Below are 12,026 nucleotides of genomic sequence, written 5' to 3' on the forward strand. Positions count from 1 at the left end.
ACCGCTGCTGGCCCGGGGCTGCCCGGGGCGTGTGTCTGACCCTCCAGCCCGCAGCCCCTCTCCAAGGTAACCTACAGCGCTGCTTTGGGATTGAGTTTACTCCTGCCTCGGGAGGGAAGAGTTAAAATCTTTTGCTCTTTCTTATTTTTCGCCCTTGTAGATAAAAACGGTTTCTCCAGCATAAAGAATGGTGTTTATTCGCTCGGGCAGGGTCTCCGGCTCGCCCGCTCCTGCCTTGCGAGAGAGCACCGCTACTTTACAAAGCCATGGCTACAGCGCTACCCGGCTCTGGCTACTCTCCCCTGCAACGAGATTATCAACCCTGTCCTCCGCTGCACGTAATTCTATTGCTCTGTCCGCCGGATTCCCCCTCTCTTTGCGCTCCCCGGTGTCGGAGCAGCCCCCGCACCCGGCGCTCTTGCTGCGGCGGGGACATCGCTCCCCTGCGCTCTCCCCTTCACGGAAAGAGCCGCGCCAGCAAGACAGAAGCCCAGGTTCCCGAGATCCAATTTCACCACAAAAACATCTCAATGTCACCTACAGCGAGAAGGTGGCTTATTGGAGCAAAATGCGAGGCATTTTAAACCTATTAGGCATCTCCCAGATGCAAATCCAATGGTAGAAAGAGAAAGGCTCTATTAAGACCCGAGGGCTGACAATTAGATTATAGTCCAATTGCCAGTGGATAATGTGCTAAAAGCTTTCCCATTTAGTGTAACTCCTCGCTGAAAATTATTCACACTTTGCGGGCTGCCGCGCTCCTGGATGGGAGACGTCTTTGTCCGCGGAGAGCGCGAACAGCCGGGCGCAGCTCAGCGCAGACACACGGACGCACGGACAGATGCACACGCAGGAGGTTTCGCAGCCAGGAGGATCATTGTTAAACACATCCTTCCCGACCCAGAGCCCAGTGGCAAATCTCTTTGTGGTACAAGCTGACGAGCGCACGCAGAGCCGCTTCAAAGGCGCCAGGATAAGCGCATCCAGAGGCACCTATTCCAGCGTGCCATGCTGTGCGTGTATAGCGTGGTTTGGGTATAGTATAGATTGGAGGATCGTCTAGTTCTCACATATCGCCGCATCAGCTGGACACATTTCGATTTTAATGTCCCTTCACGTGCAGCAAATAGACTATTTTCCGTATAAACCTAAAGTTTACATTTAATGACAGTTATGACATTTTTACTAAAAAAAATTCCGAGTTTGGGTACTCCACAGATTATTTTTTTCGGTTTAAAACTGTTACTGAAAACTGACGAAATTTTCACTAAGGGCTTGAACTCCTAACGCTCTGCAGCTATAGTTTGAAGCACCACCAAGCAATACACGACTTCGTGTGTGATTTCAGTATTGCAAAATCTTTGTCATGGGGAGAGCGGGTTCGCAGCCGCCGGTGCCGTGCCTGTCCCGGGGGGCGTGGGGACTGTGAGCCTCCCTCCCCGCGGCGGGGACAGGCTCTTGCACCCTCGGGAAGACGATGCTCCACGCCGGCCGGCCAGCACCACATCCTGCCCCAGCAGAGTCTGTCCTGGACCCGAGGGCAGTGGAGGGCAAGGCTGGGCTCTCCATGGCGGGATGGGCTAGGCAGAGGCAGCAGGGCCTTCCTGACTCTATTCATCAACCTCTCCCTCCTTTCATGTCACACGTACCAAAGATCATGAGCCTTTGTGGTTTTTTTAAGGTATACACATATAAATAATTAACACAAAAGTTTGTCTTGCTCATCTCTCCCAACATCGCTTAATTGAAAACTAAGGCAAAACGAGCCATCCCCCCAAACAGCCAGAACTGCCAGGACCTATGCAATGCACACCAGGCTGGAAGGGACCGAGCACCAGCTTTGGATTTTGGGGCTTAAATCAATAGTCAGAAATGAGTTGAAAAGCTGCATCTTTAACACTCTATTTTTATACAACCATTTTATGCTCAATTCCAAATTAAAGTCCTAAGGAGCTCTTCCACCTGTTTTGCAGAGTTAGAGGAAATATTAATTAACTGGCAGAATTAAGCAGAAAGGCTGGCATGTCAGAGAGGAAAGATAAGTTTAGGAAAGCTCCTTCACAGGTCTTAAAAAAGACAACAGAGAACACAGAATTGTCTCTCCAACTTCTTCATTGGAGAGAACTACATTTCAATGGCTTGGAACAGAATCTGTTTGTCTGGTTTCTTTACACAAAAACTATTATTAATTTCTTTACCCACAAAGCATTTCAGAACATTTCAAAATTTTATAAATCATAAAATGTGACTTGTTTACTTAGCAGATGGGAACGTTATTCAAGATGAACAAAATGTGCTTGTGTGTACACTTTTCTATACACATACATACATCTGCAGTACCATACACTTAAACTTGCCCAGTGGTGCTTTTCTTAGTTGCCTTCCATGAAACAATACAAGAAACCCATGGTCTGCCACAGCACAAGATTTACTGTAAGCCGAAACCACTGCTTTGGACCAAAACTTTAGTGGAAAACAAGACTTCTTTATTTCAATGCTCATTTTAAAGGCAAAAATTCATGCCAATGATATGGAAGCTGTTTGCCGGAGCATTGGAAAAATCTCTTCTAGTTCCTGACTTTTGAAGTCTCACTGGAGTTGAGATATCCTGACAGGCGTGTGTATGTCTGTCTATTTGTCTGTCCTTGAGATAGGACAGAGCTTCTTCTTGACTTTCACCTTGATGATGGAAGTCAAGATGCAGGTCCTGGCAGGCTGCAAGAACGTGATGGCTCACTCTCCTTTGATCAGGTACAGTGGTCCACCCAAAATTTTGGGCTTGCAGTTCTTCAGGAAAGCTGTCACTCACATTGTTTGTGGGCTAAAGTAAATCTCTGGCTGGTGTGTGTCTTGATTGTGCAGTTGAACAGCTTGGAAAATGTTCCTCAAGCTCCTGAAACAATATTTATTTCTGCTTTGTTTCTTGTATCTGTGAAAGATATTTTAAGTAAATCTCTTTTTTTTTCATTTTCTTTCAGGCCTTTTTGTCTTTTTCCTCATTTCATATTTAATTTTTATTAAAAAGTAATAAATCATAACTTTTGAGCTTTATTAAGCAAGCAAGATTTAAATGGCTAATTTATTTGCTGTGTTTTGGAAATTGCCCATTTAGGGAATACTAATAAACAATAAATTGGCAATTTACAAGTATTTAGGACAATTTCAGCTATGTAAAAAAAGTCTCAAGGAGAATTTTTTGGTTTAAAAAATCATCAGACTTTACACAGCCCCAAAGATGACCATTTGTACATTTATGAGGAAGGGTAAATTTTTCTCTTGACTTTTGCAGCCCTTGGATTGGTAGGAGAGTTTCAGAGTTGTCTGTAATGGCAGTATGAAAATAGGAATAGTGGGAAGTGCTGGGAAGAATGGAAACCTCAACAACTAAGAAAAAAACTCTCTGGTAAATATTAAAATTTTTCTTTCCTTTTTTTTTTTTTTTTTTTTTTTTTTTAAATAGAAGAGTCTGGTTTGGGGTCTCCAGTTCGAGATGTCTTGGGTGTTACTTACTTAATCTAGATTTATAGTTCCTTGCAATTTTTTTCTTGTGTCCAAAGTTCTGTCCCAAAATATCCACAGCTAAGGACCTAAAATTAGAGACTGCCTTTGAAACTGCTGATCTCTGCATATTTTCCCTCTGTGAACATACAGCAGTAGAATACGCCCTAAGACAATGAGTAAAGAAAATGAGTTTTGCTTTGAAGGCCAGTGGTAGAAAGCATTAAAAGAAGGCTATCAGCCACTTCCCAAAAACTTCAGTAGTGGTGCTTTTTCCGTTTTTGCTCAGTGATGTGTCTCTAATTTTTGTCCACCTCTCCTGGTAGGTGTAAAGAAAAATGGTAGTTATAAAAGAATAAAGGAAAAGAAAAAGCAAATTAAAAGATAGAAAGCAAGGATGAGTAAGGTGAACATAGAAAAAGGAGGTTGCATTTCTGGCCCAGTGAGCTTGGAAAGTGAGAAGAAGTGCTGTGGTTTACAACTCTCCCAGCTGATGCAGAGCTTGTAACAGTGTGTGTGATACGGTCTGGGAGCAGCACTGCTGTTACTGAAGAGCTGCTCCAGCAGCCTTCTGCTGCCTGAAGTCTCACAGCCATGATCACAGAAACCCAGCGGGTGAAGAGAGGATCCTGCTGCTGGACCCACCAGGCACCACAAACACCAGATATTTCTGGCTTGTATCCACATGGTAAGGATGGAGGGAGAAGCATTCCCACACTGTGGCATGGTGAAAGGCATTGCTTTTGCTTATTTTAACAGTATGGGGAACAGGACTGGGGGTGTTCTGGCATAAAAAGGATTTTTTTTTTTTAAGCCTGCAGTTTCGAAAGCATTCGGGATTAGGGCTTGAATAACATATTTTAGTACCCATAACATACCACTGATTTATCTGGCAACAGCTAAGCTTGCAGAGCAAAACTAAGCTTATTTGAAATAACGTGGTCGTAAATAACACTGGGGGAAAACAGTTCACAAGTTTGTGTAACTCCCAGCATACACTTTGCTGGAAGGCTGACACCGAGAGGGTTTTCATTTCAGCAGCAAGAAGACAACCCTGCGAGGTAAGCACTTCCTGCCCTGCCTGCACGGGTTTGCAGGAGAAGCCAGCTTGCTTCCATTAGTTATATCAAAGTGAGGAAACCAATCAACCTGGAATTTTCACCATGAAAAGTGGCTACAAGCCAAGTAGGTTGCCATCAGCTTTCAGGTGATCAGAGGTGAAATTATGGCCCCTTTAAAGTTAACAGTTCATTTAGCATGGATCAGAGAAGAGCTTGAACCAATATTTCAGTTCAGCCTTACCAGGAATTTTTGGCTGGTTTTAGAACTTATTGTTGACCATAGTACAGTATTCATTGTTGATCTTAAAATCTTCACCAATAATGAGTGCAGTATTGAAAATACAAATCAATTAGGTTTCTGGGTGACATAGAAACTAACATTGCCTTATGACAGACATGAGATTACAACAGTTTATATTAAGTGAGTGTGTAGTTTTTGCTAATGAAGAATCTTTATGGTCTTGTAGTGCTCAAATCTGGCAGTTTAAAATATATCTAGACAAGAGTAAGTCATGTGTTAACCTCAAGCATTCTTGCAGGGTACCAGGTTGGGCTGGGTTTTTTGAGATACAGGAAAGGTTAACAAAATTTGACAGAATTGTTACTGCTGTTACTATGAAACACAAATGAAACCTAACTAATCGGATAATACTTTGCTGCTTGTGCTGAAGAAATACAATCATAGATATAGTTCATAAATGGGTATGTCATGTATATTGGATATCTCAGAGATAAAAACAAGGGGGATTTTAAAAGTGTGAGAACAGCTCCTTTCCAACAAAAAAGACAGCATTTGTTATCTATCATGTATCTTATTTTTTTCCGTAGAAGAAAAATCAGGTTTCCTGGGCTTTTACTTAGATGATCTTTGGTTACACCAGGACTGAGCAACATTTGCAGTGTCCTGTTTTGTCCCAGCATTAGGGACATAAATGGGGATCTTTTAAAAAATATAGAATAATTTAGGTAGGAAAAGACCTCCAAAATCATCAAGTCCAGCCTTTGACTGATCACCACCTTGCCACCTAAACCGTAGCACTATGTCCCAATTCCAGTCATTTCTTAAACACTTTCAGGGATAGTGACTCCACTATCTTGCATTCCATTCCAGTGCTTGACGGCCTCTTCCATGAAAAAAATTCCTCCTGATGCCCAAACTGAACATCTTCAGTTCATGCTAGGATGCTATGTCCTCTTGTCCTGTCACTGGCTGCCTGGGAGAAGAGGCACCTTGCTACAACCTCCTGTCAGGCAGCTGGAGAGTGTAATAAGGTCACCTCTGAGCCTCCACTTGTCTAATATGATTTACTCTCTGTAGAATCTGCACCAGCTTTGTTGCCCTTCTCTGGATATGCTCCAGCACCCCAATGTTTTTCTGGTAGTGAGGGGCCCAGAACTGGACACAATACTCAAGGTGTGGCCTCACCAGTGGTGAGCACAGAAGGAAAATCACTTCTCTGGTCCTGATGGTCACACCTTTTTTATACAAGCCAAGATAACTGGGCACTCTGCTGGCTCATGTTCAGCTGGCTGTTGACCAGCACCCCCAGTTCCTTTTCTGCTGGGCAGCTTTCCAGCCACTCCTCCCCAGGTTTGCAGTGCTGCACGGCTGTTTGCTGTGAACCAAGCACAGGACCCAGCACCCTGCATTATTGAACTTCAGCCCATTGATCCAGTCTGTTTAGATCCCTCTGCAGAGCCTTCCTACCCTTCAGCAGATCAACTCTCTGCCCAACTTTGAACTTACTGAGGGTGCACTCTACCCCTTGTCCAGATCATCAACAGAGATGTTAAACATGCTGGGCCCTAGGGAACCCCACCAGTGACTGCTGGGCAGGAGAGATTCCTCTTGTGCAAGGTGGCCATCAGTGGAAAAAGAGAGCTCACTCCTCCTCCATTCACCATGACCCTCATTCTGCCTGCTAGGATCCTGCAAGGATTTTGGACCAGGATTTGGCCTTTCATCTCTATCCGTAGTTACCCAGTATACCCAAATCCTGCCACAACATAGTTGGTGATTAGTAGCCAAGGTAGCCCTGTGTTATACTAAATTAGCCTCCTTGTGTTTTCCCATAACCACTGAGGACTAGGGGCAACGTATTTTGCCTCCATGGTAGTCTCTTAAATTTAAGGATAAACATTTTGTCTTTTTCTCTGTAAGAGATATTTTTATGATGAAAAGCAGGCACGAAATGAAGTCATAGGCTTTAATTCCATCTGTACATGGATTTCAAAGGGAATTTTTTTTTTCAAATAAAAAAATACATTTCATTAACTGAAACATTTTTCCAATAATGGAAATTATTATCTTAAACAGGTTAAAATTGTATATTTCAAGTTGAGGAATATATTTTACATCATGACTTTTTAATTAAGGATTTCATCAAGACCGTAGGTCTTGCACAAGCTGAAATGAGTGGGTTCTCTTTAAAAGTCTATGGCATCATCCCTTTTCATGTATCTGAGTTCATATCCCTCTTTCTATTGCAGAAACTCTTGAGCAAGTATGGAATACAAAACCCTGCAACTTTCAACTTCAAAGACAGCAACCAAAGTACAGTACAAGAATTTTAATGTTTTTTTCTTTCTAACACCAGGAATGCTTTGGGTGTCAGTGCCAAGACAAACCTCGTCCCTCAGGTTTGAAACACTTGGATGTAAGTGATCATGTGGAAAGTGATATTTGCCTTTATAGAGTGTACAAAATACTAAAACTATTAACTGTGATTAGCATGGATCCCTAACAAGGCCTAGAATAAATGAGAATTGAAGAGAAAATTCCCTTTATCCTACTAGAATAAATTATGCGGATTTACTAAGCAGATAGTAAAACCGAGGCTGGCACCATAAAAGAAAGAGAATTATGTACAGTAAGGCTATAGGAGGGATAAGAGGGGGAAAGTTGGGACATAATTTAGTGAGTGCTTTATAACAGGTGTTTTATGTCAAAAAAGGAAACCCAAGGTTAATTCTGGCAAAGTAAACAGATGTATAGACATATTGGATATTTGGTACTAGAAAAAACCTGAGACCAAAGGTTTAAGAGTGAGAGAGAAAAAATGTAGTGCTAAGTTTCAGGGATGGAAATGCTAAGAAGAAAGAGTGGCTTAAGCACAGCTAAACTTTGACAGCTGTAATGACAGCTTTGTACCTCAGGTGATGCCTCCACCTTTCCTTGGCAATGCCACAATTGATCTTGATCAGTACCATGTGGTAATTAGAACACAAGGTTGGATTTAACTAGTCTTAGACTCTAGCCCAGAACTGCAACTCCCTGTGTTCCTGCTTTGCCTTGCCCAAACCCAAGTGGAGTGGTACCAACCTGCTGCAGAACAGGCATCAGAATCTGCTGATTAAAAGCACCACCTAGAGAGATGGTGTCATACTGCCTATAAAACAGGGCACTTGGGAAGGAACTGATTTGTAGACTCTGAGCTTTCACAAAGAAAATAAAGTCTATTTTTATACCTGACCTTTCTACCCACCAACAGCTAATGACACAATCATATTCAATTAGGTCAGTTTTCAGAGAGGTTTTAAATTTATTTTTTTTTAGCAAAACAACCAATACATGAACCTTTTTACTTTCTTAGTTCAATTTCAAAGGGTTGCGTGCCTTTTGCACTGATGTGTTCCTAGGGATTGGGAAGTGCACTTCTATGTTTAACATGCACTCATGTTTCCAGCAAAAGAAAGACTGCATGAAATCTGTCACTTAATATCTGAAACCTGCATGGTTTCCTTTTCTTCAGCTTGACAGGGGAGATTATGCCCACAAATAAACATTCCCAATAGTATATTTGGGCTCTTACCACTTGGCATCTGTCAAACAACTTGCCATCAGCTTTCTAAAATTGACAGTTTCAGTAGATTTCTGCTAAATGTTGAAAAATAGTTTTGCTGACCTCTTCTTTGTTGAGGATTCAGACACCAGCTGAGGCAGCTGTCCAGTCTGCAGAATGATATAAGAGAAGAGGAATTAACCCATCAGCAATTGAATTTGGAAATGTCTTTAGAGAAACTACCGACTGCTGCAGAAAAAGGAGTATTACTAGTTCTGCTGTCACTAAAATGGATGACATCTGCTAATCTGCAGTGACTGATCCTTCTCTTATGTGTGACCTGAGCACTGGAGAACTGAATGGGTGCAGACCAGTCATAAGCACAACACAATGGTCACCACCACTTTGCTGGTCTTCTCCTCTAAAAATTAAGTATATACAGTTTTGAATAACATTTTAACCTTATTATTTATTGCTCTTTTGCCTTAAAATTGTCTGTTGTGCTTTCCATGGTGGTGATGGTGGAAGGAGGAGCACGCACTTGTCCCACCAATGGTGGTGTAGATGGTAGCGATGGTGGGACTGGAGATGCAGCCACCTAGCACAGAGTGAGATCTCAAATGTCAGAGATCTCATGTCAGTTATCCTGGTTTTGTTCTGTTAACACAAATGTGCATTCTTCAAGATGCACCATGTTGAAATCCAGAGAGCCAGCTGTCATGGAAATGAGAGGGCTTCCACAGAAAATTGAGAACCCAAAAGAACCAACTTTTGAGTGCCTCTGAAACACGTAAGGGAGGGATGCAAGAGCTACAGAGGTAGAGAAGGAAGGTTGTGCATTAGAGAAAGAGAGGAAGTGAAAACCATATTTTCTTTTTCCTGTCTTTTTTTTCAACAAAAGAATTTTCAGTTTATTCACGCACTGCCTAAGTCATCTGAATGCTATCTCATGTCATCACTGGCAGCCTACAGTCCTTGACATCTGTAACTCACTTTGGTTCTCATTTTACTTTATTTTTTATTATTATTATTTTAAAGAAAAGTAGTTTCTGCTGTGAAATGCCAGTTCTTCTTCAGAGCACATAAATGTTGACATAAAGCTGAAACATCATCACATTGAGCCCCAGACCCAGAGGAGTTAATAAGCAGAGATCCTTCTGCAGTGTTCCTCCTGTGGTGTGTCACTGTTTTACATTCTTAGGCCACTATTTAGATGGATTTTTGCTAACACACAGTTACTGGTGAACTTGGCCCAGCTATCCACTGGAAACATGCCATGCACCATCTAGCAAAGACGAGGTAATTTCATCAGTTAACCATATTAGTTCTTGATATCTTAAAATAACCTCCCCTCAAAGCCATAAATCAGGGGGGAAGGATGTAACAAACTTTTGCAGCCAAACTAGGAGTAAATTATATTAATAGGCTGTTTATTACCTGTCCACATCAGCTTTGTTAACTCATACAACTGACACCAGAAGCTGCAGTTCCTTGCTAGGCTCTTCATCTTGGTCCTTCAATGTGATTCTTTATTAACAGGTAGAGGGGATGTGAAACCTACTTGTCACCATCTGTCTCTAGTAAAGAAAAGGCATGCCTGACCAAAGCACTGGTACTTTGAATCTCCTGGGGGGGAAGGAAGGGACATGAGAGGCATAACAGAGCTGATGAGACTTTGAGGACACTGGTGCAGGCTTTTCCTGTGAAAGGAAAGACTTCATAGCTGGCTCTGCATATGGAACCCAGATTTTATAAAAGCTGGGTTCCCTTCTTAAGACGAAAGACAGAAAACAGATTTACTATCTGTTCAGCAGATTTGATATTCATGTGCCCCACTGATACCAAATAGCTTAAGACATGTCTAGGTGAGGTCCTTTTTGATAGCTTACAGTGAAGCTCCTAACAAGCTCATTTAGTCATCCACATGCTAGGGACTGGAAAAGGTATAAACTGTTAGATATGAGATAGTAGCACACACAAAACAATAAAGCTAAACTAAACTAAACTAAAGCTAAACAACTAAAGCTAAAACGAAACTTAATTTTGCCTTCTCCGGTGTCATTCGAATTTACCAGTTTTTTTTTTACTTGATTGGTTTTGGTTTTTTTGGTTGGTTTGCTTTTATTAACAGGAGCTTATAACAAATGAAACCTGTGTAATCAAAGCAAGGAAGAACACGTCAGGGCTCACAAAACTCCATGTGTTGGGAAACCAGACCACTCGCTGAGGCTCAAGGAGCAAGATTTCTGGTACATCTATTCTTTGCTCCATTTGCTGGGAACCAGGCTATTCCTCTGTGATGTACTGGAGCAGCAGATTTAGGTACAGTTTCTCCATTGCATGTATTGGAGGGGGCATAAAGAAATATTTTGATTAGTGGCAGAAAGCAGTAGAACCTGTGAAGGCCGGTCACCCATTAATTTGTGTCTTGTGATAATGTTTGCTATGTCAATAATTTTCTAATAAGAGAATCAAGCCATGCCGTAATTCTTCCATGAATGGAAGTATGAAGAGAATTCTGGCCTCATATGTTAGTCTGTCTATAGTCACAAAACAAGTACACATTGAAATTTGTTGACATCCTGTTCTTGTTTCCAAATTGAATTGAAATAACCCAGGTAGTTCAGAAGTTTTGTTGGAGAAGGGGTGGGGTAGGCAGAATTGTTTCAGTCTTGTTTCCTTAAGGAGAACAGTTTTGAGAAATAGGAAACAAACATAGCTCCCTCATGGTAATATCACAACAATGACCCATATCTGTTTTTTGTTACGTAAACAAAGACAGTGCTTTGGGGTCAAAAACTCTGTGAGAGACATTAAGAAGTCTTGCAAACTGTCTGTGTGTTCAATCTTGAAGGTGAAGATCCTGCAGGTGAATTAGATCCTGCAGGGAGTTAGATTAGACCTTCCTCAATTAAAAGAGAGCGACAGTAAATTGTGCAGCATCCACATCAGGTGAGTACAGGAAGAAACAAAGAAGTGAAAGACCCATCAGACATGCCAAGGAGGAAAATCCTGTGTTTTTTCCCCATTGTTTCATATCCTACACTTCTGGGGAGCAGACCAGGCAGTGTTAAACACACAATACTTCAGGAACTTTCCCTGCTTTTGCAGCTTGACCCGCATCTGGTTTAAAAAAAAAAAAAAAAAGATAACAAAACGCAGTATATGTGGGAATATTTTGCCCTTGGCAGCAGTGAAGAAACCCATATAAATTATCTAATATGTCGGCAGATTGTTAGCAGCAGACGTGACCCCGGTTGGGTGGGTATTGCATCTATGCAGAAGTATAGTGGTATGGAGAGGAACATAACAAGAACCAGGCTGGGCTGCTGCATGGCTCACGTGGAGAAGGGCTTTCTTTGCAGTCACTGTGATGTGTCAAGGAAGTGGAGCCTTTTGTGAGTCAGCAGCAACAGAATTGCTAACGCTCCCTCAGAGGGACACTGCTGAAATGGCTAACAGACCTGAACCAGAGCTGTACAGGATGAAAAAGACACTATTATATCATCTGAAACCTTCCCATGTGAGCGATGGGAAGCCTTTACTCACTCTCTGGTTTAAGATGGAGCTTTAGAGCATTTGGGAACCAAATCTGCTGTTTCTTTTCCTCCTCACAGAAGTCCTCAGAGCTTTGCAGAGCAGTGAATGCTGTCATACACGGAGTAAGGAGAGTGAGCAGATAAGC

At 42.0% G+C, this 12,026-nt stretch overlaps 1 long non-coding RNA gene across 1 annotated transcript in view; it reads right to left on the minus strand.

Annotated features, from left to right (window-relative positions):
* Positions 1-2,415: 2,415 nt before the first annotated feature.
* Positions 2,416-12,026, minus strand: part of LOC135287914 (uncharacterized) — a 29,060-nt gene continuing 19,449 nt past the window's right edge. The window contains exons 4-6 of the long non-coding RNA XR_010351354.1: positions 11,891-11,989; positions 8,372-8,511; positions 2,416-2,929 (exon numbers count right to left, since the gene is read on the minus strand). This is a non-coding gene — a long non-coding RNA (uncharacterized LOC135287914). The remainder of the gene's footprint in view (positions 2,930-8,371; positions 8,512-11,890; positions 11,990-12,026) is intronic.

Source organism: Passer domesticus, chromosome 1, assembly GCF_036417665.1.
Source record: "Passer domesticus isolate bPasDom1 chromosome 1, bPasDom1.hap1, whole genome shotgun sequence".
Lineage (NCBI taxonomy): Eukaryota > Metazoa > Chordata > Aves > Passeriformes > Passeridae > Passer > Passer domesticus.